The following is a 17837-nucleotide window of genomic DNA, read 5'->3' as shown; positions in this document are numbered from 1 at the left end:
TGAAGACGAAATTCACGATGGAGACAACGCAATCAGTGCTATCGGCGTTGAGACCGGGAGATTGGATGGTCTCATTAGACCTACAGGACGCTTATTTTCATGTCCCCATCCACCCAAGCTCTCGGAAGTACCTCAGGTTCTTATTCGAAGGAAGAGTATTCCAGTTCAGGGCTCTTTGCTCCGGGCTCAGCACAGCGCCACAAATATTCACAGCTACTATGGCGAATGTAGCCAAATGGCTACACGAAAAGGGGTCCGCATTTCTCTTTATCTGGACGATTGGCTTCTCAGGGCCAACTCCAAGAAACAGTGTCTGGAGGATATGAAAGTAACCCTGAACCTAGTACGGTAACTAGGGCTATGGTGAACCTGGAAAAGTCTCACCTGGAGCCCTCTCGCTCGATCATTTATTTAGGAGTTCTGATGAACTCTCAGGATTTTCGGGCTTCTCCCTCCCAGGAGAGACAAGACCGATGCCTGAATCGGGTGCAGGAATTCCTGGGGAGACAACAATGTTCGCGAGGGAATGGATGAGTCTTTTTGGGACCATTTCCTCGATCGAACAGTTCGTCTCACTGGGAAGACTGCACCTCAGACCTATGCAATTTTACCTCAACAGAAATTGGAAAAGGAAGGAACAAAGGCTTTCAGACACCTTCCCAATTTCAGCAGAGGTCAAGAAAGACTTGATGTGGTGGCTGGATCCAGCGAAGCTGGGAGAAGGAGTTTCACTTCAAACAATTGAATCCACAAGCTAATACTGTTCTCAGACGCATCAGACCTAGGCTGGGGAGCGACTCTGGGGAACAGGGAAATTTTGGGAAGATGGAGCGAAACCGAAAGAAATTGGCATATCAACAAGAAAGAGCTGATGGCAGCTTTTCTAGCTCTTCAGGCATTCGAGGAATGTGTGGCAGGCAAAGTAGTGGAAATAAGCATGGACAACGTGACTGCTCTAGCGTATGTCAGGAAACAAGGAGGCACCCACTCCTTTTCTCTGAACGAGACAGCCAAGAATCTGTTGCTATGGGACAAAGGACAGAAATAATCGTCCTCCAAACGAGATTTGTACAAGGAGAATTAAATGTCAGAGCGGACCTCTTGAGCTGGAAAAATCAGGTCCTGCCAACAACAATGGACTCTCAAGTTAGAGGTATGCGAATTACTATGGAGGTTATGGGGGCAACCTTTCATAGACTTGTTTGCAACCAACAAGACAAGGAGGATGCAGACGTTCTGCTCACTGGTGCCGGATCCACAAGCGGTAGCAGTAGACGCGTTCCTCATGAACTGGGAAGGACTGGATCTGTACGCCTTCCCTCCCTTCAAAGTGATACACAAAGTATTAAAGAAGTTCGCGCAGTCCGAAGGAACCAGAATGACTCTGATAGCCCCGTACTGGCCGACGTGAGACTGGTTCGCAGAAATGTTGCAGTGGCTAGTGGAAGTTCCAAGAACCCTTCCGTTGCTTCCAGATCTGCTCAGACAGCCCCACTTCAAACGGTATCACAGGAATACCGCGCTCTTCAGCTAACTGCCTTTCGACTGTCGAAAAGCACCTAGAGCTAGAGGCTTTTCGCGAGAGGCAGCTAAAGCTATCGCCAGATCAAGAAGGGCTTCGACCATCAACGTCTACCAGTCGAAGTGGGAGATATTTAAAAACTGGTGTAAGAGAAGAAGGTGTCCTCATCCAACACATCTGTGAGCCAGATTGCAGACTTCCTTCTTCACTTAAAACTTAAAGTAGGTCTAGCCAACTACTACAATTAAGGGATACAGGAGCATGCTGGCGTCAGTCTTTAGACACAGAGGACTGGACTTGTCTAGGAATCAAGATCTTCACGACTTAATTAGATCTTTTGATACTACGAAACAAAAGAGTGAAAAACAACTACCAGGATGGAATCTGGACGTAGTACTAAGGTTTTTAATGTCTGACAAGTTTGAGCCGATCCAGGAGAGCTCATTCAGGAATTTAACCAGGAAGACACTTTTTCTAGTCGCTCTCGCTACTGCAAGGAAAGTAAGCGAGATTCAAGCTATGGACAAAAGAGTAGGAAATTAGTAGATCTAAAGCGGTTTGTTCAACACTTTAGGTTTCTTAGCCAAGAATGAACTCCATCCAATCCTTGGCCTAGGTCTTTTACGATTCCCAGCCTTGGAGATTTTGCAGGTCAGGAACGTGAAAGGACTCTTTGTCCGGTAAGAGCATTACAGTGTTATCTGCACAGGTGCAAGGACGTTAGAGGGACTTTTTGACAACTTATGGTGTTCCGTTAAAGATCCCAAAGGCCTATGTCAAAGAACACTTTAGCCTTCTTTATTAGAAGTGTGATTCAAGAAGCTCACACGGATTGCAATGAAACACTTTACAAGGCTTTAAAGGTAAAGGACCATGAAGTGCGAGCAGTCTCGACGTCAATGGTGCTTAGAAAGAATCAGTCCCTTGAAGCCATTTTAGACGCGACATACTGGAGGAGCAGCTCCGTATTTTCTTCTTTTTATCTGAAAACAAATAGAAACGGTATATGAAGACTGCAGAACCCTTGGACCGTCCGTAGCCACTGGCTCGTGTTGGGTGAAGGAGTGATACCTCTAATCCTACATGTTAGACCCTTGATGTTATTTTATGGTTGTCTGTTGAAGGTTAGGGGAAACCTTCAACAGTCTAGTATATGTGTGTTTTTTTCAATCTCTTGTATGCAAGGATTGGATGGTTAGGTGGTCTTTGCCTGTTTTAAGCCCATGTCAAGGTCATAGGTGGTTTTGTGCATAGAGGTCACGTCCCGTCGACAAACCCCTTTGAGCTCATCAGCTGCACAGATCACATCCCTTAGCTGGGATCTCCCGGAAGAGCAGACTAAAGAGGGCAGTACTCGTCAAGTGTCAGCTTCCTTAGCAGGTAAGAATCTTTAGTTACCTTACAACGATGTGCTGTCTCTGACCCTCCTCCAAAGGTGTCAATCAGCTATGTGTATAAACTGCCAGGTCAGTTTACATATTTAAAAATGATATTTTTATTTTAAGATAATTTTTAAATATACTTACCTGGCAGTTATATACAATTAGAAACCCACCCACCTCCCCTCAAGAGACTAGAGGGCGAGAAAATCTGGGGTTTCCAGGTAACTATCTAGAGGGTGACAGGTAACGATCACCTGACCGCGAGTTTCGAAAAGTCTTTCGCGACGTCATGATGTCAGAGAATATAGCTATGTATATAAACTGCCAGGTAAGTATATTTAAAAATTTATATTAAAATAAAAATATCATATCTAGGGGGTTCTTCCATCATTAGCTGTCCTTACCCGCCCTTACTCTAAAGTAAATTGTCAATGCTCAGCCTTCACTCTTCAGTCAGCAAAAGTGGCTTTGTTGTCTCATATGCAACAATGTAACTGTGCCAAATCTATCTTCAACCTTTGAAATTAGCTTTTATGTACCCTATTCTTGCAGTAGGAAATTTTCTGAAAATCCTGCCAGTTCCAATCTTCGTGCGACACAAACCCTCAACTAAGCAGCAGCTCAAACTGCACGAATAACAAAAGCAGTTTGTGCGATTCCAATAACTTACTTAATGCAACTACATTAGGACTCATGGTCATTCATCCATAAACCAAAGTTCCCACTAATCCAGTAGTAGGCCCAATTCCACTTATAAAAACAATTTCACTTCTTAGAGGTCTACACAAGATCGGATTAGATCTGAGAGGTCTACACAATATGATTATCTTCTGCAAGCACTATTAATTTAACTCACTATATTCAAAACTAGTAATCAAAGTTGTAAGATGAAAACCAAGATAAATGCTCCGCTAAACCTAAATCCTCTCAGAATTATGTCCGCTATTTCAGCGGAATTATTTAGCAATGCTTTAACAGTAACTTGTATATCAAATTTTTCAAAAAATCATCCAATTTCCATATAAGAATGTGTGACCGCTTTTGAATGTATTAATCATGATCAGTATTTCCTGCTCCTCTACTGCCACATCCAAGGCTTTCATTTCCTCGAACTCACTAATGTTAGGTATCTTGTCTATCCCATTTGAGTAGTTATAGTTTTGTTACATGAAACTATCAATAACCACAATTTTTTTTATTCAGTTCCTTCAGATATTCCTATTTGATACCTGCCACATATGTTTGAAGTTTTACATAGTAACATACTAACAGTCTTACGAACTAAATGTTCACAACTTAGAATTGTAGGGGTAGTCCCATCTGATACGGGTTCCTCCAACGGTATCAAGAGCTAGTTTTCTCGTGATAATTTTACAGGACTTTATACTTAAAATCGAAAAAGTATCCAGAAACAGCTCTAACAAGGATTTAAAATGTTACCGAAACACTGGTTCAAGAAAAAAAAAATGTGTGCAGCAGATTACATGACCATGATTATGAATCAAAATTCTGAAAGATACTCTTAAAGATATGGGTCCACGAAGAGCAAGGAGTAATTAGAAATTTAAGTTACACTGGCAAGGTAGTAGCAAGAAATTTGATAAACTTAATTTTAAAAGACTTAGTGTCTTCATTTATTTTAATAACGCAGCAAACAACGGATTCGAGGAAAACTTATGACCGGTATTCGAAACATTCAATAAATCAAAAGTAGTTCTGACGCCTTGTTACAGATTTTTTTAAATAAAGCATCAAATGAAGACAGAAGCGAACTGGAATTAAAACGAAAAATTGAATTTCATAAAACATCGAACAACACCAAAATTCATGCAACTTCAAAAACATTTCCTAAATCATTTCTCCAATCAACAGACTATGCCAATTCAAACTAACCAAAAGCTTAAAGAGTTTCCTGGAATTATTTTGATAAAGTTAACTAGCTATAAACCTGTATATACCAAGTTGCAATAAAGTTAAATATTAAAGAACGTGCAATTTCTCCCATAATGGCCCTTAGCTCCAAACTTGATAAATCTCCCTGCTATTTGTTTAATACTTGTTCAAAGCGATATCTTCCTGATAAAAACCAAAACCTAATTACATGAAACTCAAAACCATGTACTAAACACTTTGTAAAAAGATATAAATATATAGGAAATATCCAACAAAAATCCCCACATACCTTAACACCTTCACGGACACTTTCTCAACCAGTAATGTTGACTCCACAAATTCACTTCCCCAAGAACTCGACAATTACAGCTACAACTTCCAAATAGCATTTAGAACCTCAAAAACAAGGACAACGGAACAAGGTAAGTGAATTATCGGCACTTTGTATCCTTGTGAAAAAAGTGGCGCCATCTTAATGAATTTTTCGTGATTAACAGGAACTATGGAAAAAATTTACATTCAAAACTACGAAGTAAATCTGAAAAGAAGCTTGTGAATATATCTGTCATTTCCTGAGAGAAAGAGAGAGAGAGAGAGAGAGAGAGAGAGAGAGGAGAGAGAGCGAGAGAGAGAGAGAGAGAGAGAGAGAGACGAGAGGAGAGATGAGAGAGAGAGAGTCAATTTTCAGTTACATGACGTCATATCCAAGTTTTCTTGAAGCTTACATCTTTATTCTGGAAAAAAAAAAAAAATGAAACATAATTCAAAGGTCCTCGTTAGGTATCAATGACAAGGCCATATAAACTTACACAGCATAAACCCAGAAACAGAAGCAAGCCTGAGGAACAGGTCTCGCAGAAGATGGGTTTTGCCTAACAGTTGTAGTAATCAGCTTGACATTGCTCTATTTACACAATCATTGTGAAAATAAAGAATGACCTGTGCATGCATACCTGTTTACGAATAATGCTCATGTTTGTACATCTCACAAATTTTAGGGAATAGAGTTTAAAGTGCGTTATTCCACAGACCTCGCAGAAGTGCGGTATTAGATTATAGAGAACCCTATAAAAACATTAAGGGGGACCGTGTGGGAACCAGGGTTTTTGGGTGGGGAGAACACACTAATGAAGGGCAAATGGAAATCGTATTTTCAGGCATAAATTTTTGTAAAACGGTAAGGGGGACCTATTAGGAAAAGTTTTTTTTTTTTTGTGGGGGGGGGGGGGGGGGGGGACAAAGACGACGACAATTAACAATGTGTATTACTGACCCCACCTACCCTACATTCGTAGTTCGAACATATGGACTGTTAGCTTAAGTGGACGTTTGGGCAGTGAGATTCGCGGCCTGCTAACTAAACTGACCCCCAACCAAACGAAGCAACCTAACCTGACTTAGCCCCAGTATGGTAACAATAATTGTGACCTAACCAACGAACCAACCTAACCTGGCTAAGGGCGTGTAGCCTAACCTTGCCAGGGCTTTGCCACCCTGGACCCCCCATTATGGTAACAACGGTTGTGACCTGACCAAACGAACCACTAACCTGACTAAAGGCACAAAACTGTCTTCCTCTTTCACGAGGCTCATTGTTCCCTCTTTGCAGCGTTTATACTGACCACTAAAATTGCCTAAAAGGGCACTTTTAAAAAGGAACAAACGTACAACGTCAATATCGTCATAGAATTTGATCAAGTCCGAAAACATAACCAGGTTAGCAGCGGCAAAAGCAACGTGCGACGGACGGGATGAGGAGTAGACGGAGTCGCCATTTTGGTGGTTTTGAATGGTCGCGACTCGCGCGCGGTCGTAGTAGGTCTTCCATGTCGAAGGGACTATAGTTATAGTCTCATACTGGGAATCTATGGAAAGCTTCTGCCTCTCAGCTCTCTATCTGTCGCTCTTCAGCCATAATCTAGTCTAGGTAAGAGAGCACATCAGTCTTTTCTAAGGTCTCTTGTTTTTTTTTTCCTACTACAGTAGTACCTCGAGATACAAAAATTAATCCGTTCCGAGACGGCCTTCGTATCAAGAGTTTTTCGTATCTTGGAACACATTTTACTATGTAAAATGGCTAATCCGTTCCAAGCCCTCCAAAAACACCCCAGTAAATTATATTTCCAGGCCTAAAACACATGTTCTAGGGTTACAACGGAAGAAATAGACTCCAAAAAAGGCAAAATACTGTACATAATTGAGTAATATCAACTGGCATATAATGTTCAACCCCATTTTTATTTTACTGCATATATTAGGACGGTAGATCTAGTGTACCTATCCGCGGCGGCCCAGAGTATGGCAGTTGCAGTTTTTCTATGCAGTTTTACCTCATGAGCAAGAATTTGAAGTAATATTTATTCGGACGACTCTAATTTACCTTTGAACTCTATCCTACGGTAAAGGGGATTCCCATTGGGAACCGGGGTTTTGGGTGGGACAAAACCCCAACTCTATCCTACGGTAAGGGGGACCCCCAGTGGGAACCGGGGTTTTGGGTGGGGAGAAACCACTTGGGGGGTGGGGGGAGATTTTGCCGTGTTATTGTGGTATTTCCCACATTTATCACTTTTAAAAACACGAAATACAGGCGGAAATAAGAAATAACAAAAACTAGCTATAGTGGAGCCGTTCCACATCCATATTTGTCTACTACCACTACTACCACAACAATGAATGCTGCTACGCATGCGCTAATGCTACTGCGCATGCGCTAACTGTAAGGGAGCTTTTCGGCCTAAACTCGGACTTCTTAGTGAGAGGAAAGAAATGGGGGGTTTACGGGAGGGATATCTGTATTTAGCCAAACACGTTTACCAGTATGACCCTACATTGCTACCGACTGAGTGAAGGATTGGGTGGTAAACAGGGTTCCAAGATTTGGCAGTTTCTCGCCAAATTTGGCTTTTTTTTCCTAATTTGGTTGGGTTAAAAATTCACTTTGGCTGGTTAGTGGTATTTTGGCCTGGTTTTCAAACACTTTCTATTGAGCTAAACACTGATCCCCACCATTTGAGGAAATCTCTCCCCAGATTGGGAATTTTGAAGGTTTTTTCAGGAAAACTGGTGGGGAATTTGAATAGGTTTTCAGTAAAAAAACTTAAGGTAACATTTAAGCAAAATATGTAGATGGAATTAAAATAAAAAATCACACACACACCAGATGACACAAAAACAGGCTGCCGGGATTCTCGGGGAACGAGCTCATTCAAAATTTCAATTCATTCTCCGTTTTTTTTTCCTGCATTCTATATTGAAGTTATATTATCTAACTAAAAACTATGATGCCGCTATACAAGCATATATGATAAAAAATATGCATTATAAAGATAGATATAACGCACATATATTTCGCCGGTTATTTGGGTTGGTTTGGATTACCATTTGGCGGGATTTTGGCTGGTTTCATGGTAGACTTTGGCTGGTTGGTAGTGGTGTCATTCTGGGAACCCTGGCTGGTAACCATACGTTGAGTTACATAAAAGCATTTACCTATTTTGTTTATTAAACATATGTGAATTCTCGTGTTATCCTTTTCATTTTCCATAGTATTTGTATAATAACTGTTTTTGAAATTTCCCACCTAATCATTTCACCATATATAACTTGAAATATATGTTATAATTGAGGACCGACACCCTAAAAATGCCTACGGTTGATATAGAACCTCAGTTTTAGGGACGTTTCGATACCTACTACCTGTTACGTGAAATTGCACATTGCGTTGCATATTACATACACACTCCTATATCATTTATACACAAGTCAATCCCTCCCCTTTCCAGTATTCACGACTGGCTCTTTACGTTACACCAGTTTACAATGCATTTCTCACCAATACCAATACCTATATTAAAGTTTGCCATTATTATTATAAAACCTACATTTCAATATATAATAAATATATAGTTTGCCATTATTCTTATAAAACCTAAAACTACTTTTCAATATCCATTCCTACACTTTTACAGACATTACAATTACACCTCCCTTCCAGTTTCCTTACCTATTACGCAGTTATGTATGTTACTTTTTACATTTACAACACTTCCACACCCATCAAAGTTAGGTTTATATGTCATTTTACCTACTGGGGCCAAATCCCATCCCCCGGTTAGGCAACATACCCTTAGGTTTAGTTTGTTATATGTTGTTTCACCTACTAGTTTTACTTCCTGAAGGGGGTTACCCGGTTAGGCTAGGTTGGTTAGTTCTTCAAGGGGTGGATACGGGGGGGGGGGGGGGGGGGGGGGGGGTGCGGGGGGGGGGGGGGGGGGGGGGGGTGTTACATTCCCTACTTGGTTACCTGCTAGGTTAGGTTTGGTTAGGTACATTCCTTACTAGGTTAGGTTAGGCCTTTAAGGGGGGGTACAGGGGGTGAAGCCCCCATGGTCAGGCAATATTCCCTACTAGGTTAGGTTAGGTTAGGTTGGTTAGGTTACATTCCTTACTAGGTTACGTTAGGCCTTTTAAGGGGGGGGGGGGTAGGGGGGGGCGAAACCCACCTGGTCAGGCAATATTCCCTACTAGGTTAGGTTAGGTTAGGTTGGTTAGGTTACATTCCTTACTAGGTTACGTTAGGCCTAGTATTTCCCTACTAGGTTAGGTTAGGTTACGTTCCTTACTAGGTTAGGTTAGGCCTTTAAGGGGGGGTACGGGGGGGCGAAGCCCCCCTGGTCAGGCAATGTTCCCTACTAGGTTAGGTTAGGTTAGGTTGGTTAGGTTACATTCCTTACTAGGTTAGGTTAGGCCTTTGAAGGGGGGGTGGGGGGTACGGGGGGGCGAAGCCCCCCTGGTCAGGCAATATTCCCTACTAGGTTAGGTTAGGTTAGGTTGGTTAGGTTACATTCCTTACTAGGTTAGGTTAGGCCTTTAAGGGGGGGTACGGGGGGGGCGAAGCTCCCCTGGTCAGGCAATATTCCCATACTAGGTTAGGTTATTAGGTTAGGTTGGTTTAGGTTACATTCCTTTACTAGGTTAGGTTAGGCCTTTAAGGGGGGGTACGGTGGGCGAAGCCCACCTGGGTCAGGCAATATTCCCTACTAGGTTAGGTTGGTTAGGTTACATTCCTTATAGGTTACGTTAGGCCTAGTATTCCTATAGGTAGGTTAGGTTAGGTTACGTTCCTTACTAGGTTAGGTTAGGCCTTTAAGGGGGGGTGGGGGGGTACGGGGGGGCGAAGCCCCCCTGGTCAGGCAATGTTCCCTAACTAGGTTGAGGTTAGGTTAGGTTGGTTAGGTTTACATTCCTTACTAGGTTAGGTTAGGCCTTTAAGGGGGGGGGGGGGGGGGGGCGAAGCCCCCCTGGTCAGGCAATATTCCCTACTAGGTTAGGTTGGTTAGGTTACATTCCTTACTAGGTTACGTTAGGCCTAATATTTCCCTACTAGGTTAGGTTAGGTTACGTTCCTTACTAGGTTAGGTTAGGCCTTTAAGGGGGGTGGGGGCAGGGGGGGCGCGAAGCCCCCCTGGTCAGGTGCAATATTCCCTACTAGGTTAGGTTAGGTTAGGTTACATTCCTTACTAGGTTAGGTTAGGCCTTTAAGGGGGGGGGTCGGGGGGTGGGGGGCGAAGCCCACCTGGTCAGGCAATATTCCCTACTAGGTTTAGGTTAGGTTAGGTTGGTTAGGTTACATTCCTACTAGGTTACGTTAGGCCTAGTATTTCCCTACTAGGTTAGGTTAGGTTACGTTCCTTAACTAGGTTAGGTTAGGCCTTTAAGGGGGGGGTAGGGGGGGGCGAAGCCCCCCTGGTCAGGCAATGTTCCCTACTAGGTTAGGTTGGTTAGGTACATTACTTACTAGGTTAGGTTAGGCCTTTAATTGGGGGGGTACGTGGGGGCGAAAGCCCCCCTGGTCAGGCAATATTCCCTACTAGTTAGGTAGGTTAGGTTGGTTAGGTTACATTCCTTACTAGGTTACGTTAGGCCTAGTATTTCCCTACTAGGTTAGGTTATGTTACGTTCCTTACTAGGTTAGGTTAGGCCTTTAAGGGGGGGTACAGGGGGGGCGAAGCCCCCCCTGGGTCAGGCAATATTACCTACTAGGTTAGGTTAGGTTACATTCCTTACTAGGTTAGGTTAGGCCTTTGGGGGAAGGGGGGGTACGGGGGGGGCGAAGCCCCCCTGGTCAGGCAATATTCCCTACTAGGTTAGGTTAGGTTAGGTTGGTTAGGTTACATTCCTTACTAGGTTACGTTAGGCCTAGTATTTCCCTAACTAGGTTAGGTTAGGTTAGGAGGGCCTTTAAGGGGGGGTACGGGGGGCGAAGCCCCCTGGTCAGGCAATATTCCCTACTAGGTTAGGTTACATTCCTTACTAGGTTAAGTTAGGCCTTTAAGGGGGGGGTACTGGGGCAAAGCCCCCCACCCTGGTCAGGGCAACATTGCCTACTAGGTTAAGTTCCACTACTAGGTAAGGTTACATCCCCTGCTAGGTTAGGTTATGTTAGGTTGGTTTGGTTCTTTTCTTTAAGGGGGGTTACAGCAGGCCCAACCCCACCCCTGGTCAGGCAACATCCCCTACAAGTTTAATTAGTTTTGTTATATTGCTAACCTATGTTTAATTTGGTCTTTTGTATTTATTAAAACAACTATAGGCCCTATTACACATTTACCACCCAGGACTTAAAATCCCACCCCTCCTGGGCCCGTTATATATGTATTTGTATTATTTCATATTTTGAACCCATCCCACATTTACATTTAGTTCCTTAACTACCCATTTACTTTTATACCCTTAACATTGCCCAACTTATCTTGTTAAGTGCTTGTTCATTACCTCAGCCCCACCCTGCCTCAACCAATAGCATCAAAGCAATTTTTACTACTCCACCCCACCTCTCCTACCCTGTTTTCTACGGTCTGGCCTCCTGCCACCTCCTAACTGTAGAACTCCAACCACTGTTGAATCTGCCGCCATGACATCCACTGCTGCATCTACTCACGCTCGCCCCAGACCCCCTCACCAGGAAACCTCTTTGCCAACTTCATGTAACAATTGTTACATGAGTTACAAAGATTTTTCTGCCTTTTACTCAGGTAATTATGATCGACTAATCGGTTTTTGCCAGGACCACGGCCTCCATGATGAAAGCAGGTCTTTGCCCCCATTCAGTCAACTCAAAGATACGGGAGGAGGAATGTATAACTCGTCGGGTACTTGGCTGTGCTTATTTCAAGCTGCATTTGAGGAACCCAAGACCCGCCTCCACGCATTCTTAAAAGCAGCTGCTGCTTTGTGACCCTCCACCCCTTTAAGGTAAGGTCCAAAACATTATTCTTAATTATTATGTTTTAGGAAAGTGAGTGTTAGGCTTTCGCCGAAAGTTGCGCCAAGGTATGTTACTATTCAGTGGGGTGCTGCTAAGACAACTCGTACCTTCCACCTTACCCGCCCTCACCCTGTGCGTTACCCCCGCCCTCCCCCCTTAGTGAACATATGGCTCCGTGGTGGTTGGGGAATTAAACATGGCGGGCTGTGTTTACATCTTCACCGTAACGATACTTGGTACCTTCCTGTAGGACCGTTCTTCGGGACTTAGACTATGGCAATTGACATTTTCTATGTTATTTTAGTTGCTTTACAAGGGTTGTAAGGAATATTTTTTTTCGTTTGGTTGGAAACTAAACTTTAAATATCCTTTGAGTTTGGTGCGGCTATTATGTAACTTTCAAAGGTCAATTACTGCTTAGTTACAGCCGGCCGAATGGATGATATTACTTTTAAATCTTGTACAGTAACTCAAATAACATAGGAATCAGTCAATTGCCATAGTCTAAGCCACCGCGGATTGCTTCTGTAGAAAAAATACCTATTAGGACTTTAGCATATGTCCCTTAGCAATAAGCCTAGCCTATGTTAGCGGTTGCTACTGTAGCCTAGTCTATGATTCTGATATAAACCTAAGAGCTAAAAGCTTAGAATATGCCAATAAAATGTATAAATAATCAGTATGTACTCATTTCAAATAATTATTAATTAATCATTAACTATAATACACAAACAAACAAAAAAACAAACCTTCCAATCGATTGTTTACATTCTCAGCTCTTACCCGTCTTACGAGTATCGAACGAGCGCCAAGCAATCATTTTTCCTAGCACACAGTAAGCCATAAATTGTCATTAGTATCTCTCTTCAAACTAATGAAACCACCAAGCAGTATAATAACCATTCATTTCTATTCTTATTCTATCTTTACCTAATGGAGATACCGAGTTACTGACAGCTATAATGAAACAGACGTAATACGTATACGTAACGTAATAATAAAACAGAAGAAGAATTCTAAAAAATGCGTATTTGTGTGGGCAGTCTGATTTATTTTATAATTTTATGATATCTAATTCACATTTTTTAATTAAATGTATTGCATGTACTCATTTCAAATAATGATAAGTAACCATTAACTATAATAAACAAACAAAAAAAACTTCCAAACGTCTGTTTACATCCAGCAACTTACGAGTATCAAACGATCGCCAAGCAATCAACTTTTACACAGTAAGCCATAAATTTCATTATCTCTCTTCAACTACTGAAACTACCAAACAGTATAATAACCATTCATTTCTATTCTTTATTCTATCTTTATCTAATGTTTTTTTTTTCATTAAATGTATTGCATGAATACTAAGTTTTTCAATTTACAGCAACCTTTTACCAATAGAATACTTAAAGCACAAGGGGTAGATGCTGACCAATAGGAGAGCAGGACCTTATGGGGTGACTAGCATCAGGAACCAATGGGAGAGCGGGAGGATGGTGGCGAGTGTACTCAGTTGGGGAGCGCGGGAGTTTTAAAATTGTTCTCGGTGGTCCGGGCGAATCTCGGGACTTTATAGCAACAACCTTTCGTATCTTGAAAACTTTCGTATGTAGAGCAGTAAAATTTTTCGTATTGGCTTTCGTAACTTGGATTTTTCGTAAGTTGAGCCTTTCGTATATCGAGGTACTACTGTACTTATGTCCCAGACTCTCCTTTTTGAATATGATCGTTATCAATTTTTTTTTTTTATTCGGGGAAAGTCTAATGTCCGTTCCTTTTCATAGATTGAAAATGAGTTCTGGTCTTTCAGATATTTCTGGTCAAGGTTTTTCTTCCCTCTTCATCCCAGGTAGCTCTACACATCGTCAGCCATTCCCAAGCCTTTTACCAAATTGTTCATCCTTCTTAGCCTATGACTTCCACTCTACATTATCTGCCAAAATTAATTCCAGAGAACCCACAATATACTCAAGCTCGATGCCTCCATGTCTCAATTCTGTCACATTGCTCTACCTATGCATCCTACAACTTTCCCAATGCTTGATTAAAATGAGAGTAAAATTTTCTCCTCTATTAGACTCGTCGGTTGTTGAGATTACATCTTATTTATCTTAAGTATTTTATAAAGTTCCCTTTGGTAAATCTGTTTGTGTTTCAGTTTATCTTTCCTCGTTTTCTTCCAGCTTTTCTTAGATGGATGTGCTTACTGAGAAACTGACATCCAAAGACAGTTTATTTATTTATTACTTTGGTTCGTTATTTGAAGTGTTTTTGCCTTATCATACGCATTTTCATATTTTTTATTGCAACCGTACGGCTATATTCTCTCTCATTTCGTATGTTTACATTTACTTGCGTCAGAAAACAATATTTCCTTTTTTTTAAGTTACAAACTTACACATCAGATTACTGCTATCTTATTTTTCGTTCCTATACTCGTCTTCATTTCCAATACTTTTCCATATTGCTATTAATTTTATTAGTTTATCTTTTCTAATCCTTCATATTACCTCTTCCCAATTTGACTTTAACATTTTCATCAACTGAATTTGCTTCCAAGTTTTTCTCCGTCGTTTATTTATTTCCCCATTCGTTCCTTCTTTTTCATGCCTCGTCTTAAGCTCAGTTCAATCCCCTTCAAAGTCACTAACATTACCAATGCCATCACTAAACCCAATCTTTGTTTATAACGTTGGTAGCTCCTGCTCCCTTCCTTTCCCCTGACCATATCCATCACTTTCCCAAGGGATACAAATTCTGTAATATCTCCTGCGGGCGTTGTTGCCATTCCTGTTCATAGTGAAGACGGCATTAGTATGCTTTATACGACTACTGCCACATTCTATATGTGTCTTGTACATTTGTGCCCATCTCAATTTTTCTATCCCTACTTTATTCATTTTCGTTCATCATTTTACTTTCCGGCACCATTTTTGCTTCATTTCTCTCTCCTCATTAAACTCTTTTATCTTCTCCCGTGTTCTCATTTTCTGTTTTATGGTTCATAATGAATAAGCAATGAGTTTTCAAGGTTATTCTCTTTGTTTCTATAGTATATAAAGGTTATTCTCTGAACGATTCTACATTCATCTCCTTGTCACCAGTCCCTTTTCTCTAAATTAATATTTTCCTTCTCCATATAGCCTTCCTCTAACTTCTTCTCTTTGTAAGAGACTCCTACATTTCTTGTCCTCCGCCAAATTCTCATCAAAAGCCGGTTTAACAATTTAATTTCTACTCCCTTTTCAAAGAGCCATACTACATTTATTTCACGAATTACATTTTTTATTCATCAGATAGGAAAACGTGTTCGCCCTTATTTCATTATCTTCCCTTTATTTGCTTACTGTTATTCTACTTTAGACTGAGAAGGCACGAGAGGTGACAAAAGTCATAGATGCAGGAGTGTGCGATGGGACAAGGCGGAGGTTGTGTGCTTACGAAACAGTAAGGTGAAGTTCAAAAGTAAAAGGAAAAAGCTTATGTGATTTACACGAATCTAAAGAGAGCTTATGGCAGATTAATGAGGGGCAACGAAAAAGAAGGGAGCCGATGCTCTGTGGTACAGAGGGAAAGTTGGCCAAAGCGACGAAAGATTCTTTTATCATGGAAGTGAAGCATCCGTTAGCGTTTGTAGACGGGGAGAGTGTCTGGTTTGGTGTGAAAATATGGCCCAGAGACAACAAGTGTTCTGTTTCTCCATGCTTTTCTTGTCTTCATAGAAGGAGTGATGCAAAAAAGCAGAGAAATGGCTGTATTACAGATGATGTAGTTCCTAATTTTCGGGATGAGGATAAATGGAGTATGGAATAGCTTGTGTTAGTAGACGATCCCCTACTGATTCTGGACAGTGAAGTCAAACTTAGGATTTCGTGATTAAAGCTCCTGACGACAAAGATTACATGCTTACAATGAATGAAATGAGAAAAGCCTATAATGCTACTTCATACAAATTAACAAAGAAAACCATCTAACAGAATATTTGACAAAACTGACCAAACCTTAACAATCCTGCTAGATCAGTTTAAAAGGTCACGAGTGGTGGGAACTAGGAAACTCATAAGTTGAGGAGTCACCTTCAAAGAACTGCTCTATTGCGAATATACTTCAAAAAAGAAGTTTCGCAGAGTATATTCCTCTGTTTTTATTTTTCTTCTTTGAACAAGGCAACAAGAACTCGTCATCGAAGGAGTACATTACGACGTCAGAACTCGCGTAAAAAGAAGAAAAAATAGACATAAAAATTTGCTTGCCAATACTACGACGTCTACTCACGTCAGTCACATAAAAGGCATTGCTTGCCCTGTTCCCTTTCACCTTCCTGGCCTCCAAAAATAACATAATCCAAAAAAACAATGGTATAGCTTTTAACTGTTGATTATCCTTTGAAAAAAATCAAGTCAATAACGTTGCCACTGGACAATATTTATTCACTGGTGATAACGATAATAGCAAAAAATATAACCGTTATTTTTAAACAGGTATGTATGCATCCATTGGTAATGAATAGAGATTGGATGCTGGTTTTATAAATTACTTCCAAATGGAATCGCTTTCCCTCTTGATACTACGCTCTCCCTAAGTTCAATAATTCACCAGTGGAAATTTGAAAATGGTACCTCCACTTTTAACAAAAATTATATACAATTTTCATTCTACAGTCTGACAATTTCCCTCAAACGACGGTTTTACTGAAGAGAAACCTTTAATGTATAAAAAAAACCTATGGTGTATTTCCTAAACCACTATTTACAGAATAAAAACCTAAATTATAATGACAGTACTTTCTTTTTACTTTTCCTTATAAAACACTTGGGGTTTAAAATAAAAATCTGACATTTTAAATGAGACACCACCATTTATTATAATTTTTTTCCTTTTTCATTTGCAGGCAACGGTGGACGTTGGCGGCGAAAAGTCTAAAGATAAATCGTCATCCAAGACAGAGCTCAGCCGGACCAGTATGTTAAGCTCAAAGCTCCTCCACACCGCTCTTCTAATCTCTTTCTGGTGAGAGTTCTGTTCCTTTTTCAGCTTCGATTCATCGAAATAAGAAAGAGACAAAGAGAGTAAAAGTGGGAGATAAAGTCCCACCAGGAAGGGAGAGTTTCCTCATTCATTTGTCCTTCGGATTCAAGTCTTCCAGTAGGAAGCGTTTCTAAAAGACGTGAGGATATCCAGACGTTATGCGATAGCTATTAGACAGACATGTCTCCGAAAAATGCGATCAAAAGTCTTTATCTCTACTTCTCTCTCTTGCCACACACACAATATATATAACACATACATACTTTTAAAATTCAGTATGGTACAAATACAAAATAAACCTGATCTCTGTTTCTTGGTTTTCCATGTTTTTATTTTATTTCGCAAATTGTCTATGTGTTTGTTCTGACGGTGGACAGAACAAACGCGGATGGACACAAAGCTATTTGAATAGTTTTCTTTTACAGAAAGTTAAAAACTGAAGAAAACGTAATTGCTTGCAAAACACAAAATCAAGTGAAGGAAATGCTATAAACAACTCAAAACCTTGAAAAGGTTCAAAAAGAGCAGTTACGAAAAAGGCTACTTCTTTGCTTTTCAATATCATGAGGTTATGGCAATGCCACAAAGGCATCTGAAAAAGGTAACTTAAATATTTTATTACCTTTCTTTAAGATTTCCTTTTTATAACTTTACTTGTCAAACGTAAACTAACAAAATGTAATTTTTAACATAAGACAGCTGAGAGAATGCGTTATAGACATTGCAAACCTAAAACAATTTCAAA

General features: G+C 40.7%; 1 pseudogene; it reads left to right on the top strand.

Annotated features, from left to right (window-relative positions):
• Window positions 1-2295: 2295 nt before the first annotated feature.
• LOC135210660 (uncharacterized) overlaps window positions 2296-17837 on the top strand; it is a 24641-nt pseudogene continuing 9099 nt past the window's right edge.

This window comes from Macrobrachium nipponense, chromosome 4 (assembly GCF_015104395.2).
Source record: "Macrobrachium nipponense isolate FS-2020 chromosome 4, ASM1510439v2, whole genome shotgun sequence".
In the NCBI taxonomy this organism is placed as follows: domain Eukaryota; kingdom Metazoa; phylum Arthropoda; class Malacostraca; order Decapoda; family Palaemonidae; genus Macrobrachium; species Macrobrachium nipponense.
The sequence above is the reverse complement of the archived record's forward strand: the minus strand, read 5'-3'. Positions and strand labels throughout refer to the sequence as shown.